Source organism: Ursus americanus, chromosome 21 (genome assembly GCF_024610735.1).
Source record: "Ursus americanus isolate L20-20 chromosome 21, mUrsAme1.1.p, whole genome shotgun sequence".
In the NCBI taxonomy this organism is placed as follows: domain Eukaryota; kingdom Metazoa; phylum Chordata; class Mammalia; order Carnivora; family Ursidae; genus Ursus; species Ursus americanus.
Window position 1 is genome coordinate 24,644,609 of NC_142147.1, and position 25,654 is coordinate 24,670,262.

At 36.9% G+C, this 25,654-nt stretch overlaps 1 protein-coding gene across 9 annotated transcripts in view; it reads left to right on the top strand.

Annotated features, from left to right (window-relative positions):
• Positions 1-25,654, top strand: part of ZFHX3 (zinc finger homeobox 3) — a 1,292,716-nt gene that overhangs the window by 154,791 nt on the left and 1,112,271 nt on the right. For all 9 annotated transcript variants that reach the window (XR_015728051.1, XM_087870546.1, XM_087870551.1 and 6 more), the window contains one exon: positions 22,358-22,460. The gene's annotated coding sequence lies outside the window, so the exon portion shown is untranslated. The remainder of the gene's footprint in view (positions 1-22,357; positions 22,461-25,654) is intronic.

Below are 25,654 nucleotides of genomic sequence, written 5' to 3' on the forward strand. Positions count from 1 at the left end.
TGTTCAGTGTTCTATTTTTTTTTTAAAGATTTAATTTATTTATTCGACAGAGATAGAGACAGCCAGCGAGAGAAGGAACACAAGCAGGGGGAGTGGGAGAGGAAGAAGCAGGCTCATAGCGGAGGAGCCTGATGTGGGGCTCGATCCCATACTGCCGGGGTCACACCCTGAGCCGAAGGCAGACGCTTAACCGCTGTGCCACCCAGGCACCCCTCAGTGTTCTATTTTATATCTATTAGATCAAACTTGTTAATTAGATTATTCACATATTCTATATTCTTAATTTTTGTTTATCTATATTATCTGTTGGTTCCGGATAGCTGTGTTATTAGATATAACCAAAAGTTCATATGTTCTGTCTTCTTGGCAAATACCTCTTTTTGTTTTTTTAGTGCATTTGGCTAAAATTCTTTTTTTTCTGATACTAAGAATTACTTAGTATGCCTTTCCTTAAACTGTTATCTTTATTATTTCTGTGTTGTCTTATTTTAGATTTGCCTTTTAAATGTAGCCTGTGGAGTTTTTATTGTAGTGTTAAAGTTTCTATTTTTTTTAAGTTTTAATTTTAATTCCAGTTAGCTAACATACAGTGTTAAATTAATTTCAGGTGGACAGTATAATGATTCAACAATTCCATACATCACCCAGTGCTCTCATGGCAAGTGCACTCCTTAGTCTCCATCACCTATTTAACCCATCCTCTTATCTCCCTCCTCTCTGGTAACCATCTGTTCTCTGTAATTAGGAGTCTGTTCCTTGATTTGTCTTTCTCTCTCTCTTAGATTTTTCTGTTTGCTTTTTTGTTTCTTAAATTCCATCTGTGAATGTAATCATACAGTTTTTGTCTTTCTCTGACTGACTTATTTTGCTCAGCATTATACTCTCCAGCTCTATTCATGTCATTGCAAATGTCAAGATTTTGTTCTTTTTTATGGTTGAATAATATTCCATTGTATATATATCTACATCTTCTTTATCCATTCATCAATTGATGGACACTTGGGCTGCTTCTATATCTTGGCTATTGGAAATAAAGCTGTTAAAAACATAAAAGTGCATGTGTCCCTTTGAATTAGTGTTCTTGTATTCTTCCGGTAAATGCCCTGTAGTGTGATTGCTGGATCATGGGGTAGTTCTATTTTTAACTTTTTGAAGAAATTTCATACTGTTTTCCAGGGTGGTTGTACCAGTTTGCATTCCCACCAATAGTGCATGAGTCTCCCCTTTCTCTATATACTTGCTAACACCTGTTGTTTATTGTGTTGTTGATTTTAGTCATTCTGACAGTTATGTGATTATCTCTCATTGTAGTTCTGATTTGTACTTCCCTGATGATAAGTGATGATCATCTTTTCCTGTTTCTGTTAGATCTGTGTGTCTTCTCTGGAGAAATGTTTGTTCGTGTCTTCTGGCTATTTTTAATTGGATAATTTGCTTTTTGGGTGTTGTGTAAGTTCTTTATATATTTTGGATACTAACCCTTTATTGGACATGTCATTTGCAATATTTTCTCCCTTTCTATAAATTGCCTATTAGTTTTGATTCACTGTGCAGAAGGTTTTTATTTTGATAGAGTCCCACGGTTTATTTTTGCTTTTGTTTTCCTTGCCTCAGGAGACATATATAGAAAGAGGTTTCTATAGCCAATGTGAAAGAAGTTACCGCCTGTGTTCTTTTCAAAGTTTCTATTTTTAATAGATGATTCTTCACCAGATTATACTTACCAGTGTGTTTGTACTTACGTTATTTATGTTTTCAATTATGCTATGCTTTTCCCCCCTCCTTTTTGCCTATTTTTGGTTGATTGGATTATTTTATTTTTCCCCTCCACTGATGGTTTGTAAATTATACGTCCCATTTATTTTCTTTTATTAGTTACATTTGTAATTTTTATATACATACTGATTGTATATCTTTCCACCATCATGTAAACTACCTCTGTCCTGTCCCTGAATGAGGTGAAAATCTTAATGTATTTTTACTTCTATCACTTTCCATCTTCTCTGGCATTTCTCAAACCCTGAGTACCAAGTTGTTGAAATTTTTTTGTTTAAAATCAACATTTATTTGCATTTAATTAGTTTTGTTGGTGTCTTTGCTTACTCTTGATTTATATATCCAGTCTCTTTGTCTCTCTCTTATTTTTGGAATACAGTCTTGAGAAATTCTTGTTAGAGAAAGTTTGAATATGGTAAACTGAAATCTTATATGTCTGAGAATGTCTTTATTTAGAAAAATAATTAGACCTGTAGAATTTTAGGTTTAGATCCTTTTCTCTTAAACATTAGTGATACTGCTCCATCAGAAATTTGAAATCAATTTGATTCTTATTTCCTTTTAGGCCATATGTTCATGTGTGTTTTTTTCTCTTTGGAATATTTCAAAACTTTTCTTATTATGGGTAATAGGTTTACCTAATTCACACACATAAAATAAAAAGTTGCTCTCAGAATTCTTGCTTCTATCCCTGTTCCCTCCTGTCTGTTCTCCTTTCCATAGATAATTTCTGTTAGATTCCTGGTTATCTTTCTTCTATGTCTATATTCAAAGGAAAGCAAAGGCAAATGTGTATTTCTGTTTCCCCTTCTTTGTGATAGAAAAAGTACCATACGACATAATTTGTTTTGCATCTTGCTGTTTTTCAAGATCTTTCTACATCAGTAAGTTGAGATAGTGAACAAAGTTTTATTCAATAGTGTGGATATATCCATAGTTTCTTCAACCAATACCCTGTTAATAGACAGTTGGATCACCTCCATTTTTTTGCCATTACAAATAATAGTATAATGAATTATCTTCTACCTCTGCCATTAACATATACTGTTATATTATCTCAGGTGTACTCTATAAAATACACACACACACACACACGTGCATGCACACGTGCACACACACAAACACACAGGAATATTATTCAGCCATAAAAAGAATAAAACCTTGCCATTTGCAACAACATGGGTGGAGCTAGAGAGGATAATGCTAAGCAAAATACATATGCCATTTTATATGTGTACAAACGTATCTGTAGGATAGATTCCCAGAAGTAGGATTGCTGCATCAAAGGGTAAATGCAATTGCATTTTTGGTAGAGATAGCTGGATTCCTCTTCATGAGGGTTATACCATTTCACTTTCCCATTAGCAGTGTTCCCCCTGAGCCTGTTTCAACTCCAGCATTAAGAGTTGTCAAAACTGTAATTTTGTCAAATTCTGTCAAACTTGGCCTGTCTCTTTAGTCATCAATTATACACTTTTAATTAGTGTGTTTTGATAGCTAGTAGGTCTATTCTTACATAATTTCTCTTTTTCAGAGTTTTCCTGGCTCTTTTAAAATTTATTTTTCTGTATGAATTTAGGATCAATTTGTCTAGTTCTAGGGGAAAAAAACAAAACCCTGTTGGTATTTTATTGGATTGCATTAAATTAACTAAGGGAGAATTGACTTTAAGTCTTGCTTTCCAAGAATATAGCATCTCTTTTTCATACTACTTTTTATCATTTGGTAGTAGTTCTCTTTTCCTCCTGTCATTTGGTTTTGCACATTTCTTATTAAGCTTGTTCTTCGCTGTGAATAGGTTCTTCCCTCCATTGTATCTTTTAATTTTTTTTTTATTATATAGAGTGTATTGATTTCTTTTTAACTAATTCTACATCCTGCCACCTTACTGAATTATCTTATATTTTGTTGTGGTATTTTAGTTGATTTATTGAGTTTACAGATACAAAATCATATCATCTCAAAATAGAGATAGCTTTGCCTCTTTTCAGTCTTATGCCTCCAATTTCTAGTCTAATTGTGTTGATCCGAGATAGTGTTAAGTAAGGTGATGACTCGGAGCTTTTTTTGTGCTTAATGTAAGCTTTGTGCTTAATATATGTGAAGCACTCATCTACCCAGATCCCCCAGTTTTCCTGGAGGTCACCTGCAGACAGTTACTATCCATAGGGCAAGCTTCCTGCCTCTCTCCGCATGAGCACATTCTCTAGCTGTGGGAGGGTGTTCTTAGCCTTTGTGCAGACCAGATTGGGTATCCTGTGGAGCTTTTGCTTCCAAAGTGACCCCCATAACCAATGAAGTTCGGAAGTTATTAGATAAATACTCAAGCTTCTTCATCTCTCTGGGGAATAACCCAGAGGTGTATTCCACATAGTCTTTGGAATACTATATTCCAAAAGGTTTAGGAAAAGGAGAGGATAGAGAGGAGAGCTATCATTGTTGCCTAGCATCTGGCATATGATAGGCACTCTGCATATTGTCTGTGTGGAGAGGCTGATTAGGGCTAAAGGAACACAAGGTACTAATCTTACCCAAATGGTCCTGGGTACCCAGGTGTGTTGAGTTTTGGAGAGTCTTCTCTGGAATAGTTGGTCTAAGGAAAAATGGAGTGGAACTGCTAGAGCTGCTTTTAAATCAAGGGATCTTCTGTAGCGCATGTATAGGCAGTGCTCTTATAGAAGCAGAACTTTCTCTGGAATCTTTTAGGATTTGTATCTTTCTAAAAAACGTTATTTATTTATTTGAGAGAAAGGGAGAGAAAGCGAGAGCATGAGAGAGCGCATGAGTGGGGGGAGAGGCAGAGAGAGAAGCAGATTCCCTACTGAGTATGGAGCCCGATGTGGGGCTCGGTCCCAGGACCCCAAGATCCCCACCTGAGCTGAAGGCAGATGCTTAACTGACTGAGCCACCCAGGCACCCGTAGGGTTTGTATCTTAACTTTGACATTAGGAAAACTTGCCAGAATTGTGTGTGTGTGTGTGTGTGTGTGTGTGTGTGTGTGTTGTGTTCCCTACCCATCCTACTCTTTTCTGTTTTTCTTCCACTGCTGTTAGACAAATTTAAAGTTTCTGGATCTGTCTTCCAAATCTTTTTGGTTCTTCCTTAATCTCTGAAGTTTTTATCCTGTGGTATGCTCTGTTTGGCTATATTTTCCAGTTGACTATTTTAATTTTTAGCTTTGTCCATTTTGATTTTAGATCACATAATGAGGATTTAATTTCAGTGAGTGTTTTTTTTTTTTAACAGACTTTATTTTTGTAAGAGCAGTTTTTGGCTCACAGTAAAATTGAGGGAAAGGTACAGAGATTTCCTATATATCTTTGCCTCCATCATGTGCATAGTCTTTGCCATTATCAACATCTCCCACCAGAGAGGTACATATGTTACAAATGATGAACCTACAATGACACATCCTACCCACTCAAAGTCTGTAGTTTACCTTGAGTTTCACCCTTGTTATTATACATTTTATGGATTTGGACAAATGTATAATGACATATATCCATCATTATATTATTATAGTAACATATATAAAATATAGTTTTATGTAGTAAGTCATATTTGTTCATTATAAATATATTATATAATCATATTAACATCTATAAAATATGGAATATTTTAAGTACAGTAATATGGTATCATCCAAAGTATTTTCATTGCCCTAAAACCTCCTTATTCCTCTTACCCTTACCCTCCAACCCTGACAACCACTGATCTTTTCAGTCTCCATAGTTTTGCCTTTTCCAGAATGTCATATAATTAGATTGCCTTCTTTCATTTACTAATATGCATTTCAATTTCTTTGATGTCTTGCCATAGCTTTTTAGTTCATTTCTTCTTAGTGCTAAATAATATTGCATTATCTGGATGTACCACAGTTTATTTATCCATTTACCTACTGAAGGACATCATGGTTGCTTCCAAGTTTTGGCGATTATGCATAAAGATGTTACAAATGTCTGTGTGCAGATGATTTTTTTGTGGGTATGTTTTCACCTTCTTTGGATAAATACCAAGGAGTGAGATTGCTGGGTTGTATGATAAGAGTATGTTTAGTTTTATAAGAAATTGCCAAATTGTCTTCCAAAGTGGCCATACCATTTTGTGTTCTCACCAGCAAAGAATGAGAATTCTTGTTTTACATCCTCACCAGCATTTACTGTTGTCAGTGTTCTAGATTTTGGCCATTCCAACAGATGTGTAGTGGTGTTTCTTTATTGTTTTAGTTTACATTGGTATGGAATATGATGCAAGCATATTTTCATCTGCTTAATGCCATCTGTATATCTTTTTGGCGCAGTATCAAGGTCACACATTTTTAATTGGATTGTCTGTTTTCCTGTTTTTGACTTTTAAGTTCTTCATTTATTTTGGATAATAGTCCTTTTTCAGATGTGTCTTTTTAAAAAAGATTTATTTACTATTTTAGAGAGAACATGAGTGGGAGGGGCAGAGGGAGAATTGGAGAGAGAGAGGGAAGAGCAGACTCCTTGCTGAGCAGGGAGCCCAATGTGGGGCTCAGTCTCACAACCCCAAGTTCATGACCTCAGCCATAATCAAGAGTTGGATGCTCAAATGACTGAGGTAACCAGGCACCCCTAGATGTGTCTTTTGCAAACATTTTTTTCCCTAGTCTGTGGGTTGTCTTCTCATTTTATTGGTACACCTTTCTCAGAGCATGAGTTTTAAATTTTAATGAAGTTTAACTTATCCATTATTTCTTTCATGGATTGTGCCTTTCATGTTGTATCTAAAGAGTTACTGCCATTCCCTAGGTTATCTAGATTTTCTCCTAGGTTATCTTCTAGGAGTTTTATGGTTTTGCATTGTACATTTAGGTCTGTGATCTATTTTGAGTTAATTTTTGTGAAAGATGTAAGGTCTGTGTCTAGATTTATGTTTTTGCATGTAGACGTTCATTTGTTTCAGCACCATTTGTTGAGGAGACTAGGTTTTCTCCATGATATTGCCTTTCCTGTTTTGTCAAAGATCAATTGACTGTATTAATGTAGATCTATTTCAAGGCTCTCTATTCTGTTCCATTGGTCTGTTTGTCTCAGTGACAAATTTTTGTTTATATCTTCTCTAATTTGTTTCTATTCATAGTTTCCTGCTTTTATTTTATAAGTGCAGTGTTCTGTCTTATGTGTGTGTGTGTGTTACTTATTATTAAAGACTAATTTCTTATGTTAATGTTTTCAAGTTTCATCCATGTTGTAGTATGTATCAAAACTGCATTCTTTTTTATTGCTGAATAGTATTGCGTTGTATGGATATACCACATTTTGTTTATCCATTCATCAGTTGGACACTTGGCTATTATGAATAATATTGCTGTGAACATTTATAAGTTTTTGTGTTGACACATGTCTTCAATTTTCAGGGGTATATACCTAGGAATGAAATTTCTGGGTCATATGGTAACTCTAGGTTTAACATTTTGAGCAACTGTGAAAAACGTTTTCAGAGCGGCCATACAGTTTTAATATGTCACAGGAATATATGAGGATTTCAGCTTCTTCATGTGTCAATTTTTCCTCAATTTGATACTCATGTGGTGTTGATTTTCCTAAAATATTTCATGATTCTTGGTTATATGTTCCTTATATTGGAGATTCTCTGATTGTTGTTGTATACAGTTAAGTTTTGGATATATTATAATTCAGCAACAATAACTACAATACATATATACTTTTAAACTACAATTAACTAGAATGCTTAGAAAATGGAAATGGAGCTTCCTAAGAAAAAAAAAAAACCCAAAAGAAAAAACCAAGCCCATTTTGCGTAAATTCTTGTGGTGAAAATTCTTTTAAAAACATTTACAAAAATATGTGAGTTTATGTTTTTGCTTTGAAAGTGTGTTTGTAGCATGAAATAACACTGGATTCTTGGGGGATTTCAAACATCTTAATGTCAGATCCATGAGTATAGGTGGTTCAGGTTGGAGATTATTATTATTATTTTAGAAGTTACGTTGCTAAATGGACTATGTGATCTCCCAACAGTTCCTTGAGCATGTTGAGTTCCTTCCATGTTGGAGCATGCCTCAAATGTTCCTGGACACTTTTCATGTTTTGATTCCAGGCTGCCTCACTTGATGAAGAACCAGAGTCAGTGCTCGGAGTATAGAAGGAAGTTTTAGGCATCAGGGAGAGGTGCTGTGGAAAACCAGTCATGATGTCTGGACCTCAAACTGGCATTCTGGAGACAGGGTAGTGCTTTCAGTGTGGAACATAGTTGTGCAAAGGCAGAAGGATGGTCCAACTACCTGGACAAACTCAGGATTACTTAGGGTTGAAGGCTGTAGACTGGAGTTGTACCTGAGTCTGAGAATGATACCTGGCCCCAGGGTACTCAAGATTAGGGAAGCAAAATGAATTATGAATATGAGTGACTGTAGAGCTGGATCTAAGCTGTGAATCCCGAATAGGCCGTAGTTGATACATTGGATTTGTGTTCCATGTGAATAAGATGGAGGTGATGCCCCTCTGGGCTTGCAAGTATAACAATGCCCTCTGCAGGCCACCAGAAAATAGAGAGGTAGTGTAAATTTGTTCTTCCTTCAACAGTATTTAGACTGTTTCTTAACAATGATATTAAAATCCTCCAATAATTGAGAATTAACTTTGTGAGATCAATGGTGAGATCCTCCTCTGAGTTTACATTGTCCTTGAAAATGTGTTCTTTAGTTAATTTATAGATTGTAGCTTTTAATGTACTTTGTTTATTTTTTAAAAATATTTTATTTTAAGTAATCTCTATACCCAACATAGGGCTCAAACTAGCAACCCTGAGATCAAGAGTCACATGCTCCACTGACAGAGCCAGCCAGGTGCCCTTTAATGTACTTTAAATAATAGAATTTGAGGATGTGTCTCAGCTGCGAGAATGGAATAAACCTTTTCTTGGTATTTCAAAGTTTCAAAATTAAATGGTCACTAAAAATTTACAATAGATAGTACTCAAAGAATGATGTGGTTTCTAAAGTACATGGGGACCACTGATTTTAATTAATTTAAAAATATTAATTAAAAAATTTTACTAGGTGATACATAGGTAATGTTTAAAAATATTTCATAAAACTAAGTTAATTGACAAACTAATAAAATCTAGGCTTCTTTGAACTGTTTGGGCCCACTGAATTTGACAGTCATGCTATTTCAGACTTGGGCTGTTCCCACAAATCACCTTTAATGATCCTTCTTGGTAATGGCTTTCTGTTGGCTATCCTCTTGGGCATCCTAATAACCTCATATATATCTATTTGAACCATCTTTCTCCAGTGATCATTACTTCCAATTTTACCTTGTAGCAGAAATCTCAGGATTTCATCATTTCAATCTTGTCACACAGCTTTTCCACCTTACACTAATGTAAGGTGGTACCAAGATGTGCTCTGGAAAATTGGTGTGCAAACAAACAATTTCTTGCTCAGGAGTTCTATGTGTATTCCTATTCTACTACCACAGGGTAGACACAGTAGCTCACCTTTGTTTCATAGAAGCTTGATCATATATATCTTTATGCCAACTACATTTCCTACTATGAGGTTTTCTGCATGAATCTGTATGTTACTTTATCCCCCAGAGTATGCACTTCCTTTAGGTCAGTAAACTCTGATCGTATCATAAGTTAATGTCACAAAACTTATAATATTACACTATAAAAGTAGTATTTCTTAAATGGTGGCAATTCCTTCTGGTCACTACAGGAACATACAAATGTAGTACATTAAAAAATTTATACACCATAATAATTGTTGAACAAAATATATTCCTCTGTTGTATAGATTGTTATTTTCTCTTCTGTCATGTTTTGTTCCAGTGGTTGTCTTTTAATGTCTCATCAGAGATATTCCACAACACATGCCTCTGTTGGGCTAACCTCTTAGAATCTGAGTGCTTTGGGTCTGTAATACAGGAAAAATAAGAATCGTGCCTTTCATTGCCACTGGTGGCTACCAGTATTTGATTTAGAGTTGGCAAAGTGCTTTGTGATTTTTGGAGAATGGGTCCTTCTTAATAAATGCACGGTGTCATTATTGTCACCTTTTGACCTATTTAATATTAATCAGATTATATCTACTGCTTTTCTCATCTGTTCTCTATGTTATCTCTTGAAACATTTCCCTGGATGGGCTACATGGGATTTGCCTTCGTGGCACTGTGTATTGGCTTATATTTCTCTATCAGCCCATCTTTCTCCAAAAGGACTGTAATCTCACCGCTTGTTAAGACCTCCAGATTCAGGATGTTTTTGCAGTTAGACTTACTAATGATTAATGGCCTGTAATATTATGGTTCCCAGAAGACTGAAAAATAAATTTTGCCACATTGTACAATTATTTAGAGACAAAGCACACATGGTCTAGTGGGAAGATTTTTGTTCTTACATGGGATAACGTATTATATGCACACATAATTTGGATACTTTTTTTTTTTAGAAAATGTGTTAGTGACATTAAAAGTGAAAAGGAAGGATGGGGTTGAGATAGAGGAACTCCTTTTTATAAAAACAAATAGCCATATAATTTTCTTCTGCTCCTAGAGATAGGAATGTAGATACTCCTATATACTTCCTTCTAGAGTAATTCTATAAACAGATTTTCTTTTGGTAGAAAAAAATTCCTACTGGCTAAGATTTTACTTGTCTATCTGTTTTATGGACAAACTTGGTTGATTTTCATGGAATTCTTCAAATTGAAGGATATTAACGTGGTAGTATAAAATGGGATATTTAAAATTTTTTTGGTTGCAAACATTGGAAAACACTAATATAAGTAAAAAAGGAATGTATGACTCAACTACCTGAAAAGTTCAAGTAGGCTTAGGTACAGGTAGATCCAGGAGTTCAGAGTTGGTCATGAAGACTTAGCAAACTCTCTCTGCCTCTTTTCTCTCCTATGTTTGTTTGCACTCAAGTAAAGTCTAACCTGTGTTGACAAGATGGTTCCCAACAGTTCTAGGTAGATGTACATTTTCTAGGGAAAGAGAACATCTTTATCTTGAACTCTTCAGCAACAAACTGGGGATTAAGTTCGATTGGACTTGGGTTATGTGCCCATCACTATTATTAGGATAGAATATGCTGCTTGGCAAGGTATCCCATGCCTGCTCCTGAATCTGGAGGTATAATCTGCTTGAACCACATGAGCCACTGGCACACAGGATTGAGCTAGAGTGATTTCTAAAGGAAAACCTACATGCAGGATGCTGAGCTTCCAAAAACAGCAACTATTTACTACAAATGATGACTTGGAAGACTCAGAGGATTTTCCCAGAGCATAGAAAAGCTGCTCTACACATAAAGGAAAACAGTGTCTAGAAAGAATGCTGGATTTTTTTAGTCCTACCATTGCCTTACAGAATAGCCAGAACTGAATCTTTCATTATGATGTATGTTATCATTGATACTTTAATGTATTATAAATAATGACTACTAACACTCAAATGTTTAATTTTTGTTCCTGAATATTAAAATAAGTCTAATTTGTTTAATATTCAAGGAGAAATGGTTAGCTAACTACACACCAAATCTGGAAACTTGACTTACTGACATAATTATGATATGCCATGGAATCTTTTATTTTTTCGTAAAGAAGTCTGTAAGGCAGAGAATTTTACTCCCCAGAAACAGTTTGTGCTTAGAAGCAAATTTTGTGTTTGTTGCTATTTAACTTGGAACTGAAGAAGGTGAGCCCAGTACGGAGAGGGAAAGTACTGACATTTGCAAATTGAGCTGCTGAGAGCAGTACTTAAAGTTCATCTGTGAATTTTATCATCATGTCTCAACATACAAACATGGTTGAGAATGACTTTTGAGTGGTTGATAGCCATTTAGTGAGTAGGAGATAAACAGGAGTGAAACATTATCGACTAATACTGACCCCCATTACTGTGCTCCCCTTACCAGCAGGGGGAAATTTCTTTGTTTTCTCTGTTGTTCAGCAAGTATAGGCAAGAATCTGATTTCTTTGTAGAAGGAAGCATTTCTCATTCATGGGTAGCAACTGCTGTACAACTTACGAAGGAGGAAATTTCCAGGTGCAGAGGGTTGCAAGAATGGGGGTGGACTGTTCCTGCCAATATACTAGAACCACAGGATTACAGAATGTTAGAGGTAAGAAGGATTTTTGAGATCATCTAGTCCCACATGTCATTTCATACAGGAAGAGAACGAATTGTTTAGAAACGATGTGATTCATGCAGGTTATTTTTTGATCCTTGTGAGTGACACATGGCAAAACGGAGGAAAATGTGACCTTTGGAGGCAGACAGACCAGTGTATAGTTACCATTCTTCTGCTAAGAGTGCAGTCTTGAGCCAGTTCCTTAACACCTGAGTGCGGTTGACATTCAGTTGTTTAGTGGGGCATTAATAGTGATATTGTCGATAAAGCAGCAATTAGAGTGCTTTGTACATAGAGCATGCTCAGGAAATACTATTTGGCTTCTCCCATGCTGGGAAGTATCTCATTTACTTAGTTGAAATATACCATCTCTATCTTGAAGTGCCCTTGTAAGCCTTCACTTTATAAAGCCTTCCATAGTATCACTGATGAGTGCCAATAATCCATTCATATTTGTTGATTTGATTTCTTTGAATCCAACCCTTCTACATGAAGCAGGGGGACAGATTTCAGTTCATGTTTACTTGATAATATTGTGCTTTGTTTGTTTGTTTGTTTATTTATTTATTTATTTTTAAAGATTTTTGTTTATTTGACAGAGAGACAGCCAGCGAGAGAGGGAACACAAGCAGGGGGAGTGGGAGAGGAAGAGGCAGGCTCCCAGTGGAGGAGCCTGATGTGGGGCTCGATCCCAGAATGCCAGGATCACGCCCTGAGCCCAAGGCAGCCGCCTAACAACTGTGCTACCCAGGTGCCCCATGTGCTTTGTTTATTGAATACATCTGTCTCTGTGAACATTTCACATTCCAACATGGAAGTCAACACAAACATAAATACAGATGGATATAGCTACATGTAACACAAAGTAATTTCAGAGCTTGACCTGGTCCTTGCCTGCCTTTCTAACTCTCATCTACCCTGTCACCCTCATTATCAGGTTTTGTCTCACTAGCTTTCAGGATGTTCCTCCAAAATTAAGTTTCTGCTCCACAACCTTGACACTGGATGTTCCCTCTGCCAGAAATAGTCTTTCCCCATCTTGCTTGGCTCTTTGTTGTCACTCAGATATTTTAAGAGTTCTTTGCCGATCAGCTATCCGAGATGGCCTCTAGTCCTTTGTATCACATTAACCTGTTAAGTTTTCAATAGAACACTGTTAGCTTATTTTTTGATGCCTGTTTTCTGCCGTTGGGGTATTAACTACAGTGAGTACATAGTTACCACAGTTAACTGTTACATGAATAACTACATAGTATCTATGTAGTTATCTCTCTTGTTCCTCACTTCATAATCAGTGCCTAAGGCAGGTGTCCATCACACAGGCAGATGCTTAATAAGTATCTGTTGGATTAACAAAGAATGAATTTGAACGACCCATATAGGCAGCATTGTGCATCATGAAAGTGACCTGGGCCAGTATTCTAAGCTACTTTCACTCCAGACTATGTGGTCCTTGGAGAGAATTCCAACTTTTGAATCTTGATGGCTTTTCTGATAAAATAAGGAGGGTTAAACTAGATTGCTTAAGGTTTCTTTCAGCTCTTCCATTCTGTGATTCTCTGTCTGTTTTCTTCCATGCTAGACAATTGACACACTACCCTCAAATATGGCACGATATTTTAAACTGAAGTCATTTGGGAAATAGCAGTGAAGGAAGGAACTTGTGACCTTTCCCTTCTTCCCTGAAGTAGGTCCTCAGATCCTCATGTGAGAGCTGCCCTTCTCACCAGCACTGTTATCTCCCAAAATGAAGCAATACTGAGAGAGGAGTCCCAACCAACAGGCCTCGCTAAATTTCCACCAGTTACTATCTTTAGCTTATACGCTTTTGCCCTATCATGTATTCCCATGATTTTCTACTTTTTATCAAACCTACTCTTAAAAACACTCAGGCAGGGGCGCCTGGGTGGTTCAGTGTGTTAAGCACCTGCTTTCAGCTCAGGTCATGATCCTAGGGTCCTGGGATCAAGGCCCCATGTTTTGTCAGGCTCCCAAGCAGGGAGCCTGCTTCTCCCTCTCCCTCTGCCACTCCCCCTGCTTGTACTCTCTCTGTCAAATAAATAAATAAAATCTTAAAAAAACAAAACAAAACCATTCAGGCATATCTGCTTCTTCAGGTCTTTCATTTCCTTACCAAGTCTCCAGTGTAATGAGAAACTTACATTAATAAATATGTATGCTTTTATCCTGTTAATTTATTTGTCTTTATCAGTTTAATTTTTAGGCCCAGCCAGGTGTACCCTAAGAGGGTCGAGGAAAAGTTTTTCCTCCTTTACACACTCTAATAATAATTTACTCTTATAAGGACAGGTGGTCTTTTAGATAGCTTTTGTGTATCAAAACACAAACCACATGCCAGGTAGTAGCTGATGGTTCAGATATTAGATGAGAAAGAAGTATTATCCAAGAAAAAATGAATAGCTTTACATGGGGTGAAGTATTCTAATGCTAGTGGAAGATAAATCCATAAAATATAAAGGATCTTTCTGATAAATGGAAGAAATGTAATAGCAATTAAAACATTTTTAACCATCCAAATTATTCTTTTCTATATAATTTTCAGAAGTTATATAAAATTAATTTTTAGACCTTTCATTTTGTGATTTCCTTTATGAACAAATACTAACAATTTGTGGAATTCTTTTCCTTTCTCACACCGTTTGCCTTTCAGAATGAGTATTATTTAAATACTCCATTAGTTTCCTATTGCTGCTTTAATAAATTACCATAAACTCAAGAGTTTAAAGTAGCACAGATTTATTATTTTATATTCAGGAAGTCAGAATCTGAAATTGATCTTGTTGGACTGAGATCAAGGTGTCAATGAGGCTTCATTCCTTCTGGAGGCTCAAGGGGAGAATTCGTTTTCTTGGATCGTTCATTTTTTAGAATCTGCCCCCATTCCTTGGTTTCAGAGCCCATTCCTCCATCTGCAAAGCCCGCAATGTCCAGTTAAGTCTTTCTTATATCAATCACTTTGGTACTTACTCTTTGGCCTTCTTCTTGCACATTTGAAGACCCCAGTGATTACAGTGGGGACTACCCAATATAATCTCCCTCTTTTAAGATCTGCTGATTATTAGCCTTAATTCCATCTGTAACCTTAATTCCCTTTTGCTGGATAAGGTAACATATTCACTGGGAAATAGGACACAGATATCTTTGGGCGGCCATTATGCTGCCTGTCATACATTACTTATGAGAAAAAGAGCATCCCCTAAGGAAAGCCAAATTCCAAAGCATATGCTGAAATGAAAGCAATGTATGGGAGGATAGCCACATTCTTGGTTTAAGAGAAAAGGTGATTGCATTTACTTTTTTGGGTTATTGAAGAACAGCTACCATGTAGAGTAAGTAATGTTCCAAGAGCTTGTTGGAAATACCAACTGCTAGGTATTTGCATCTTAGATTTCAGAAAACCTGTCTTGATCCTGAAACTTTTTCTTTAGTCTGCAAGCACCATCTTTTATGCATTGAGTTGGTGGAAAGCTGACGGTCCCATTTAAATAGATCTATAGCCCATAGAAAATGTTCACAAATGTAGTTTCGTTGGAGACTCCTTTGCCCTGGAACTCTTGCCTCAAATGATTTATGCAAAAATCTACAACTATGACCAACAACACAATGGAAACCTATAATATTCCCCTGTGGAATATCGAATGTAAATTTCTGCTCTGCCTACCTGGTAGCCAGATATACAGAGGAAGGAAAAGTTAACTTCTGGCCCTGATTCATCACTTTTATTGAAGTTAAATTCTTTTGTTTTAATGCACACTTGATTGAGCAAGCATTTATTGAGGTGGTTATGGTTTGTGGGAGAAAGAGACAGTTGAAGAAAGAACAAATGAATATAATGTAAATCAAATACTTAGTCCTTTTAAAGTAACTACAAAGACTTAAATGTGTGTTCTTAATGGTAATTTTTACAAAACTCCAATAGGAGGCTTTGACAGTGATTGTTTTGGTGGGGAGATGGGTTTTCTTTTCACATGCTAATCACCTGCTCCTGGTGATATTTCTCTCCTTGACTGCAGTCACAGAATTGAATAATTTATGGAATGAATTTTGTTGTAAATTTATTGTGTCACAAGCAGGTTGTAATTTCACTAACAGTTCACTTAAGTTATTAAGTTAAAAAAAATGTGGTTGATAGGATAGTGCATTTGGAGGGTTTTTTTCCTCCCTGCAAGTTCACATCTTACATATTTTCAAAACAGAGCACTTGCCTAATTTTTATTCAGAATCTGATATGCGAGAAGAAGGCACACATTAACATAAGTGGAATTGCATTTGCACACTATTGTTGAATTTTAGAAGTCGTAAACAAATTATTGAAGATTTTATGGAGACAGAAATAGCATTAAAGCCCCAGTGCTTTGGAGCTCCTGCCATTGTTTTCTGAATAACTGTCCCCTGCTTGCTGATGACGAATGAAGAGTCGGTGGTGTAAAGGTGAAGATGCTCTTGGGAAGGGAAAAAGCCACATTGATTCCTTGAAATTTTGCTTCAACACCGAGGTAAAGATAATGGCAAATTGTCACTCCCCCAAATCTTATCCAATACAGATGGAATACAATGGAGAATAGAAAAAAAAAATCTTTAAAAATCTTTCACAGGGGTTTCTGATTGGCCTTCATCTACATTGAAGACATTCTCAGGGCTTCTTTTTTAATGGTCGTTCTGCTGTGAGAAGAGGAAGCATTTGGCCACTGCAGAAACCTCTGCTTAGTTTCTGCCCCCAATGCTTCAGCATTCAGCAAACACACATTTAAGGTCTCCTGTTATTTACATTGAAATTTTTCTATTGACCCTGCCAGTGTGAATGAATTTCAAACAAGTCATTTCTTTCTCTTCATAGATGATTTCCCTAGGTTCCTGGTGGGGGTTACTTTTAATTCCTCTAGGACTACCCTCTATTCCTGTTAGCACCCCGAGGATTTGCTTTCTGTTTTCCACCCTGTTGCCCACGTGTGCCCCCCCCCCTTTCCTTGCACCCTACCCTGGGTATTCCAACTCTTGTGCAGGGGATGTTGGATAATAGCCACTATTCTTGAACAGGAATACTTTATAGGTCTTCAGAATAGACATTTTCACCATCTGTTACATAGAATCTGGAAATGTGATGGAAAAACAGGTTATAATTAACTAAAAAATAGGTTAGACTCTGTGTATCTTAATGCATTTAGAGTTGAGGAAATAGCCTCTCAAATTTTCATGAAAAGAAATGGAGCTTGTGCTGTCTTTTTTTTTTTTTTTAATAAGATTTTTTTGGGAGCAGTTTTGGGCTTACAAAAATTCTAAGGGAAAGCACAGAGAGCTCTCATATACTCCCTCCTCTCCTGCCCAGTTTCCCCTGTTAACATATTGCCTTAGTGTGTACATTTTTTACAATTGATGAACCAATTGTTGACACATCATTATTAACTAACATTCATCATTTACGTTAGCGTTTACTCTTGGTGTTGTATGTTCTATGGATTTCGACAAATGTATAATGACATGTGTCCACTATTATGGCATCATATTAAACAGTTTCACTGCCCCGTACTTCATCATTCACCCCTACTCCTAAACCCTTGTAAATCACTCTTCTTTTTATTGTGAAGGGGTCCAGGACAAGTCTCTCCAAAATGTGCCACTTTGGCTTGTGGGATATTTTGAGTTGAAGGTAATCAAGACCCTGTGGGTTCAAGAGAAAGTTTTGTCCCTCTTTTAACTACCTAGGAGAATCTAAATTGGGGGTCTTTCCCAGAATAAGAGTTACTACCAGAGATAAATTTTATCCGAGTGACCCATCTGTTTGGCAGGATAAACATCTAACTACCAAACATCTGCTCTTCTTATTGCCCTGTGATTTACCTTCCTCCCCTTTGAAGCCCCAGGCCCCTATTCCATTCCTTAGCTCAGGACGGCATATATACCTCATTTTGCCTTTCTATCTTTGAACTTCTCCTGTATGTGAGATTCCTATATGTACCAACCGAAATTTCATTTTCTCTTCTTAACCTTTCTCATGTCAATTTAATTCTTAGACCAGCTGGAAGAACCTTTGAAGTACAGAGAAAAATTTTTCCTTCCCAATGACTGTTTCCATAGTTTTACCTTTTCTAGAACGTCATACAGTTAGAGTCATACAGGTAGCCTTTTCAGATTGGCTTAACAATATGCATTTAAGATTCATCCAAGTCTTTTTGTGGCTTGATAGTTCATTTCTTTTTAATTGGTGAGTAATCAGCTTATACCTTTAATTGGTTAGCATTGAGTTAGGAACTTGGGTTTTCTGATATGGGAGAAAAGGAAAAAGAGACTTACCTTTTGCTCCTGGGTCCAGCCTGGCATTTTTTTTTTCCTATCACTGATAACCTGGTAGATTTAAATCACCAGCATAATTTATGGATACCAGATAATGAGACTGTTTTAACAATCCACATGGGAAAATGAGACTCATTAATTTGATTACATTTCATATATTCATATTAGCATTTTCCCTTCATTAATTATAAAAGGCATACGATGTCTCGTCTCTTGCTCACTAAGAAAAAAAGACTTGTTTTTAATGCTGCCAGGTATACATGTGATCTGAAACCAGTTCAGGGACGTTATTAGTCTGTGTGTCTATACTTGTCTCATATCAGGCATAGTCAATCCACAAATTTTTTTCAATACATATTGGATATTAGGTACCAGTGTGTATATTGGGAAAAGACTGGTCAATAAGATTGGTGAATAAGCTTACAGCATTCTTATTGTAAAGAATAGAGAGGCAATAAACAAATAATGAACAATTTAGGTCCTAAAAAGTTCTAAGAAGAAAACAGTTTAATGTGGTGGAGTATGTACATGTATGTGTATGTAGTGTGTTTGTAGTCTGTGTGAGTATACGTGGGTATGTGTAGTATGTAGATGTATATGGTGTGTGCATGTGTAGTGCAAATGTTCAGTGCATGCACACATTTAAAGTGTGAAGTGTGTCAGGAGGCAGGTTGAAACTGCTTTTGCTAAGGTATTTAGGGAAAGCCTCTCGAAGGAGGTGGCAATTAATTTGACGAGCTGCAGGCAACCATGTGAAGATCTGGGGAAGGGCATTCTAGGTACAGGGAACAGTAGGAGCATCAGCCCTGACTGGGAGCTGTCTTTTCCCCAAGAACTGAAAGAAGGCTGATGGGATCGGAACAGAGCTAGTGATGGGGAAATGGAGATAGAGGAAAGGCAGATAGAAGCCAGATTTTATCTGGCCTTGTAGGTCAGGACTGTTTGTTCTAAATGTATTGAAAACAATTAACCTCACCCAAACAGAGGTCTGCCTTTTGCCCTTGGCTCCTGAAAGCTTTGCCTGTTAAGACAGTCTTTGTCTACCTGGTAGTCCTGAGCCACACTGGATAGTTTGACACTGTGATTTATGGTGGTTGGTTTGGGCCATATAGTAGCATCTCAACTTCCAGAGGGCCAGAGACTAAAGATTAGCAATGTGGACAGCCAGCCATATATAGGTGACTGAATCCCAATAAAAATTCTGAATATCAGTGGTTGGTTGAACTTCCCTGGTTGGCAGTAACACCATGAATATTGTCATACATCTTCAGAGGGAAGAGTTAGCGCTATACATGACTCTGCTGGAAATGACAACTGGAAGCTTTGGGTGGAGCTGTCCTGGACTCTGGCCCATGCTCTTCTTCCCTTGGCTGATTTCTGTCTGTGTCCTTTCTTTGTAATAAACAAGAACCATGAGTATAATAGCTTTTAGTGAGTTCTGTGAGGTTTTCTAGCAAGTTATCCAAACTGAGGGTGGTCTTAGGGACTCCCAAACTTATAATTGGTGACACAAGTGAGGGTGGTCATGGGACCCCTGAACTTTGTAGTTAGTGTCAGAAGTGAGAGTGATTTTGGAGTCTCCTTAAATCTGCAGAAGCCATTGGAGTTTAAGCAAGGGAGGAACAATGTTTGATTTCTACTTTAGGAGGATGGCTTTGACTGCTCTGTTACATGTTAGAGTAGTCTGGAAAGAGGTGGTAGAGACTTAACCAGGATGACATCAGTGGAGAAATGGTTAGATAAGGCATATGTTTTGTCCATAAAGGTGACAGTACTTAATGATGAGTTGAGTATCATATTTGCTGTCACAGACAGGTGTTTATGGCTGGCAGATAAATACCACTATTAAATACCAACAGGTTTTAGGTTGTATAACAAACAGGAAGACTTTCTGAGAAATCTGGAAAACTGTTTCTGAGCCCTTTGAGCTCATTCTCTCCTTAGGACTACATCTTAAAACATGTTTAATACCATACTATTAGTATTCACAAATCTTCCGGTAACAGTTCTCTTTGTGTGTAATTCAAATTCTCTTTGTGTGTGTAGTTTAGGAAAATTGGAGACTACTTGGATTTTATGTATTGGGTGTGCATTTGGAAGCTGATACTTTCTTTAAGGTTGTTGTGCTCTTGTGTCATGCCTCATGTTCTACGGCATTTAGGAATTTCACGAATCTTATTTTCTTCTGCATAGGATATAAAATGAATGTTAACTTTGAGAAATGTATACAATTTCTAGCACTGGGTCTAGCGTATAAAAGGTACTAAATAAGTATTGGAAGAACGAAGGAGGGAATAAATGAATGGCATTTGAGCATTGACCTTCATCCCAATAATAAGCAAAGGAGGAGCTCACAGGTTTTCAAGTGTTGAGGTCTGGGGCTGACAGGTGTCTTCACTACTATAATCTATTCTACGGGTAACAGTCTGAAGTTTGGCTCAGTTGAAAAGGATATCATGTGAATAATACCATTTCTGTTAGTTTAAATCCATTTCCTCTTTTTAGAAGAAAGCATTATTTTGTTTACTCACTATATCTTCATTGAATCCCTGCTGGATACCAAGCATTAGGCTGGCCCTGGAGATTATAAAAGCAAAGAAGATCTCATCCTTACCCTCAATGATTTCATCATTTCATGTTCTCAGTGAGCAATGTTTCCTTAGGGGATAGGGAGATGGAGAGAAGAGGAATAGTTTTATGTAGGACAAGACATTTCCTGAGGTTGAGGTCCAGAAAGCATGCTCTGGGGACAAAATAGAAAGCAGGAGGCAAGAACGCTGAAGTTACCTTATATCTCTTCTCTGACTCATTTCTACACTGGGTAGATAAGCAGGATTAAACATTCAAGTCTATCAGTCCTTTTCCTACTAAAAGACATAAATTGGATACCACTTCTTCTAAGCAGGTAAAAACTCTTCCTGAACATTCTCTATGAATCTTTGTTCTTCTGCTTCATCTTCCTCTGGGCTCTGGGAAATTGATGACCCCTTCCTGAAGTTCTATAAGAGTTTTAACAAGGGATAAAACAATGAATTGTTCTCAAGTGGTTTTTAATCTGTAGATAAATAAAGCAAATTCTTAAATATATGATGAGGAGAATAATACAAGTTAAATACAGTCTTCTAAGGGGAGAGAAGGTTCTGGGTGTGGGGCACAAATCATATGTGCTGGGAGTAGAGGTGGGGAGCTGGGAAGTGGTGGGGGGAGGATTAGGAAAGGTGGTATGCTACAATCAGCTTGTATTGTTTCTCTGTAGCCTATTATGTTTTCAGGAATTTTGCCTATTGGTTGATACCAACTTAATAGCTTCAAATCAGCACTGGTGAGAGTACTGACACAGGAATTGGTAAAGGCTAAAGCTCAGGGCTTTGTCCATCCCATGCTGATTGTTAAACACTTAACAATCGCCCCAGTGGATGTTGGAAAACCTCGGCTCTCAGATAAACCTGGGATGAAAAAGGAAAAACACTCTAGGTAGAGCACCTAACTCAAATCTAGGTAGGAAGGCAAGAAAGGACATGGTGTGTGTGTGTGTGTGTGTGTGTGTGTGTGTGTGTGTGTGTGTGTGAGAGAGAGAGAGAGAGAGAGAGAGAGAGAGATAGTGCAAAGGTCAGCATGATTGAGGGGTAGGAGAAACATAGGGGAGGATTAGGAATGAAGCTGGAAGGTAGGCTAGGGTCGTGAATATCCAAATACTCAGCTAAAGGATTTTGAAAGTTCATTTGATAAACAGTGAAAGGTTTTACAGCACAAGAGTGAGACAAGCAGAGATGATGTTGTACAGTTTGTTTAGGTTTTATTTTTGTTTATTTTAGAAAGAGAGAGTGTGCAAGAGGGCTGGGGAGGGGCAGGGGAAGAGGGAGAGAGAATCTTAAGCAGATTCCCTGCTGAGCATGGAGCCTGATGAGGGGCTTGATCTCATGACCCTGAGATCATGACCTGAGCTGAAACCAAGAGTCGGATGCTCAACCACTGAGCGACGCAGGCGCCCCAACAGTTTGTTTAATCTGTCATCCAAGATTAAGGTCATAGAGTCCTCTGAAACTCCTTGTTTAGGGTCCTCTGTGTGCATTTTCCAAATCTTATAGCTCTTACTTTCACAATTTCTATTCATTCCATCTCCTCATTTCTGTTGCAGGTGGGAAGCCTTGGAGGTGCCCTTGGGTGTAGAAAAGAGGTTTCTGTCTTTAGAAGGCCTTTCCACATCAAAATTACATCTTTGGCATTTGTAGAGGTGTGAGGTAAGAGATCTTATTACTCTGTCCCCCAAGATGCTCAGCAAGTTATTCCAATTTATTGACTAGTTCATCCTTTCCTTACTGATTTTAAAGGCTGGGACACAAACAGATAATAATGTTAAGATCCAGACTTAGATCCTCAGACTGTGTGGTGCTTTTCCCAGTGAGTTCTAAGTATACTAGCGTCCCTAAGGTTATCTAAAACCCTTTCCTTTACTGCAAAGTTTTCTAACATGTCGTATCAGTTGGCTTCTTTTAATTGGGTTCCCCTAGAAGCAGATTCTGTGGCAGAGTAGTAGGGCACTGGGGAACTGAATGAAACAAGGAAGGGAGGGTAGTTAACAAACATTCTTTTATGATGCAAGTTACCATTAGTTTTGGTCTTAATCTGGGTAATAAAAATTGTAACAGCTAACACATAATGCTTATTATGTTCTAGGTACTGTTTTAAAATCCTTTACAAATCTTGATGAATTTATTCTTTAAAAAATCTTTTTTATTGTTGTTGATATACAATGTTACACTAGCTTCTGGTGTATAACATAATGATTGAACAACTCTGTATGTTATGCTGTGCTGACCGCAAGTGTAGCTACCATCTCTCACCATACAGTGCTGTTAAAATACCCTTGACTATATTCACTATGCTCCATCTTTCATTTCCTGAGTTATTCATTCTATAACTGGAAGCCTGTATCTCCCACTCCCCTTCTCCCATTTTGCCCTCACCCCTCTCCCCCTTCCCCTCTGAGAGCATCAATTTGTTCTCTGTATTTATGGTTCTGTTTCTGCTTTTTTGGTTTGTCCATTTGTTTTAAATGCCACATATAAGTGAAATCTTGTGGTATTTTCTTTCTCTGACTTACTTCACTTAGTATAATATCCTCTAGGTCCATCCTTGTTGTTGAAAATGGTAAGATCTCATTTTTTAAATGACTAAGTAATATTACGTCTTCTTTATCCACTTATGTATCAGTGGATACTTGGGTTGCTTCCATATTTTGGTATTGTAAATAATGCTACGATAAACACGGGGATGCATATATTTTTTTGAATTAGTGTTTTCATTTTCTTTAGGTAAAGGACCAGCAGTGAATGACTGGATCATATGGTAGTTCCATTTTTAATTTTTTGAGGAATTTCCATACGGTTTTCCACAGTGGCTACACCAATTTACATTCCCACCAATAGTGCTCTCAAGTTCTTCTTTGTCCACATCCTCACCAACAATTGTTACTTCTTGTCTTTTTGATTCTAGCCATTGTGAGAGGTGTAAGGTGATATTTCATTGTGGTTTTGATTTGCATTTCCCTGATGATTAGTGATACTGAACATCTTTTCATGTATCTGTTGGCCATCTGTATATATTCTTGGAAAAATGTCTATTCAGGTCCTCTGCCCATTTTTAATCAACTTATTTGGGTTTTTTCTTCATTTTTTGTTTTGGTATTGAGTTGTATAATTTCTTTACGTGTTTTGGATATTAACCCCTGATTGAATATGTCATTTGTGAGTATCTTCTCCCATTTGTTAGGTTATCTTTTTGTTTTGTTGGTGGTTACCTTTGCTGTGCAAAAGCTTTTTATTTTTGTGTAGTTACAATAATTTATTTTTGTTTTTGCTTTCCTTGCCTTAGGAGACATATCTGGAAAAACATTGGAAAAGCTGATGTCAAAGAGTTTACTGCCTGTGTTGTCTTCTAGGAGTTTTATGGTTTCAGTTCTCACATTTAGGTCTTTAATCCATTTTGAGTTTGTTTTTGGGTATGATGAAAGAAAGTACTCCAGTTTCATTCTTTTGCATGCAGCTGTCTAGTTTTCCCAGTACCATTTATTGAGGAGACTCTCTTTCCCCCATTGTCTTGCCTCCTTTGTCATAAATTAATTAATCATATAAGTCTGGTTATTTCTGGGCTCTCTATTCTGTTCTGTTGACCTATGTGTCTATTTTTGTGCCAGTACCATACTGTTTTGTATAGCTTTGTACTATATCTTGAAATTAGGGATTATAGCTTTGTAGTATATCTTGAAATGTGGAATTGTGATACCTTCAGCTTTGGTCTTTCTCAAGATTGCTTTGACTATTCAGGGTCTTTTGTGGGTCTGTATAAATTTTAGGATTATTTGTTCTAGTTTTGTGAAAAATACTATTGGTATTTTGATAGGGATTGGATTGAATCTGTAGATTGCTTTGGGTAGTAGAATTCACAGTATTAATTCTTCCAATCTGTGAACATGGTTTATCTTTCCATTTATTTGTGTCATCTTTAATTTCTTTCATCAGTGTTTTACAGTTTACAAAGTGCAAGTCTTTCACCCCCTTGGTTAAGTTTATTCCTAGATATTCTTTCTGGTGCAGTTGTAAATGGAAGACTTTTTAAAATTTCTCTTTCTGCTTCCTTGTTACAGATTGCTTTATATTAATTTTGTATTCTACAACTTTACCAAATTCATCTATTATTTCCAGTAGGTTTTTTTTTTTTTTTTTTTTTTTTTTTTTGGTGAAGTCCTTAAGGTTTTCTGTGTATAGTATCATGTCATCTACAAATAGTGACAGTTTTACTTCTTCCTCACCAATTTGGATGCCTTTCATTCTTTTTCTTGTCCAACTGCTGTGGCTAGGACCTCCAATACTATGTTGATTAAAAGTGGCAAGAGTGGACATCCTTGTCTTGTTTCTGATCCTAGAGGAAAAGCTCTCAGTTTTTCTTCATTGAGTATGGTGTTAACTGTGGGTTCTCATATATGGCTTTTATTATTTTGAGGTATGTTTCCCCTAAACCCATTTTGTTGAGAGTTTTTTTTTTTTTAAATCATGAATGGATGTTTAACTCATTTATTCTTTATAAGGACATCATAATTTCTCCATTTTATATATGAGGAAACTGAGGCAGGGAGCATGGAGTCAGTGTCCAATGTCACATAGCTTATAAATGGCAGATCCAGGACTCTGTAGGACTTACATAGTCCATAGGACTGATTATCCAGGGGGAAATAGTCTTAACTGTGAAGTGACTGAAAGACCAGGGCAATTACATCACTGGTAAAAATTGGTACAAAGTATTTATTTTGACTCTTAGTAGTTAAATGTTTGTGAAAACCCAGGCATGGCCCTTAGGTATGCCACTCTAATGAAACAAAATAGACAATAACTTCCCAAAGAAAGCCTTTTGAGAAAATACTGATTAAAGGAGTGTC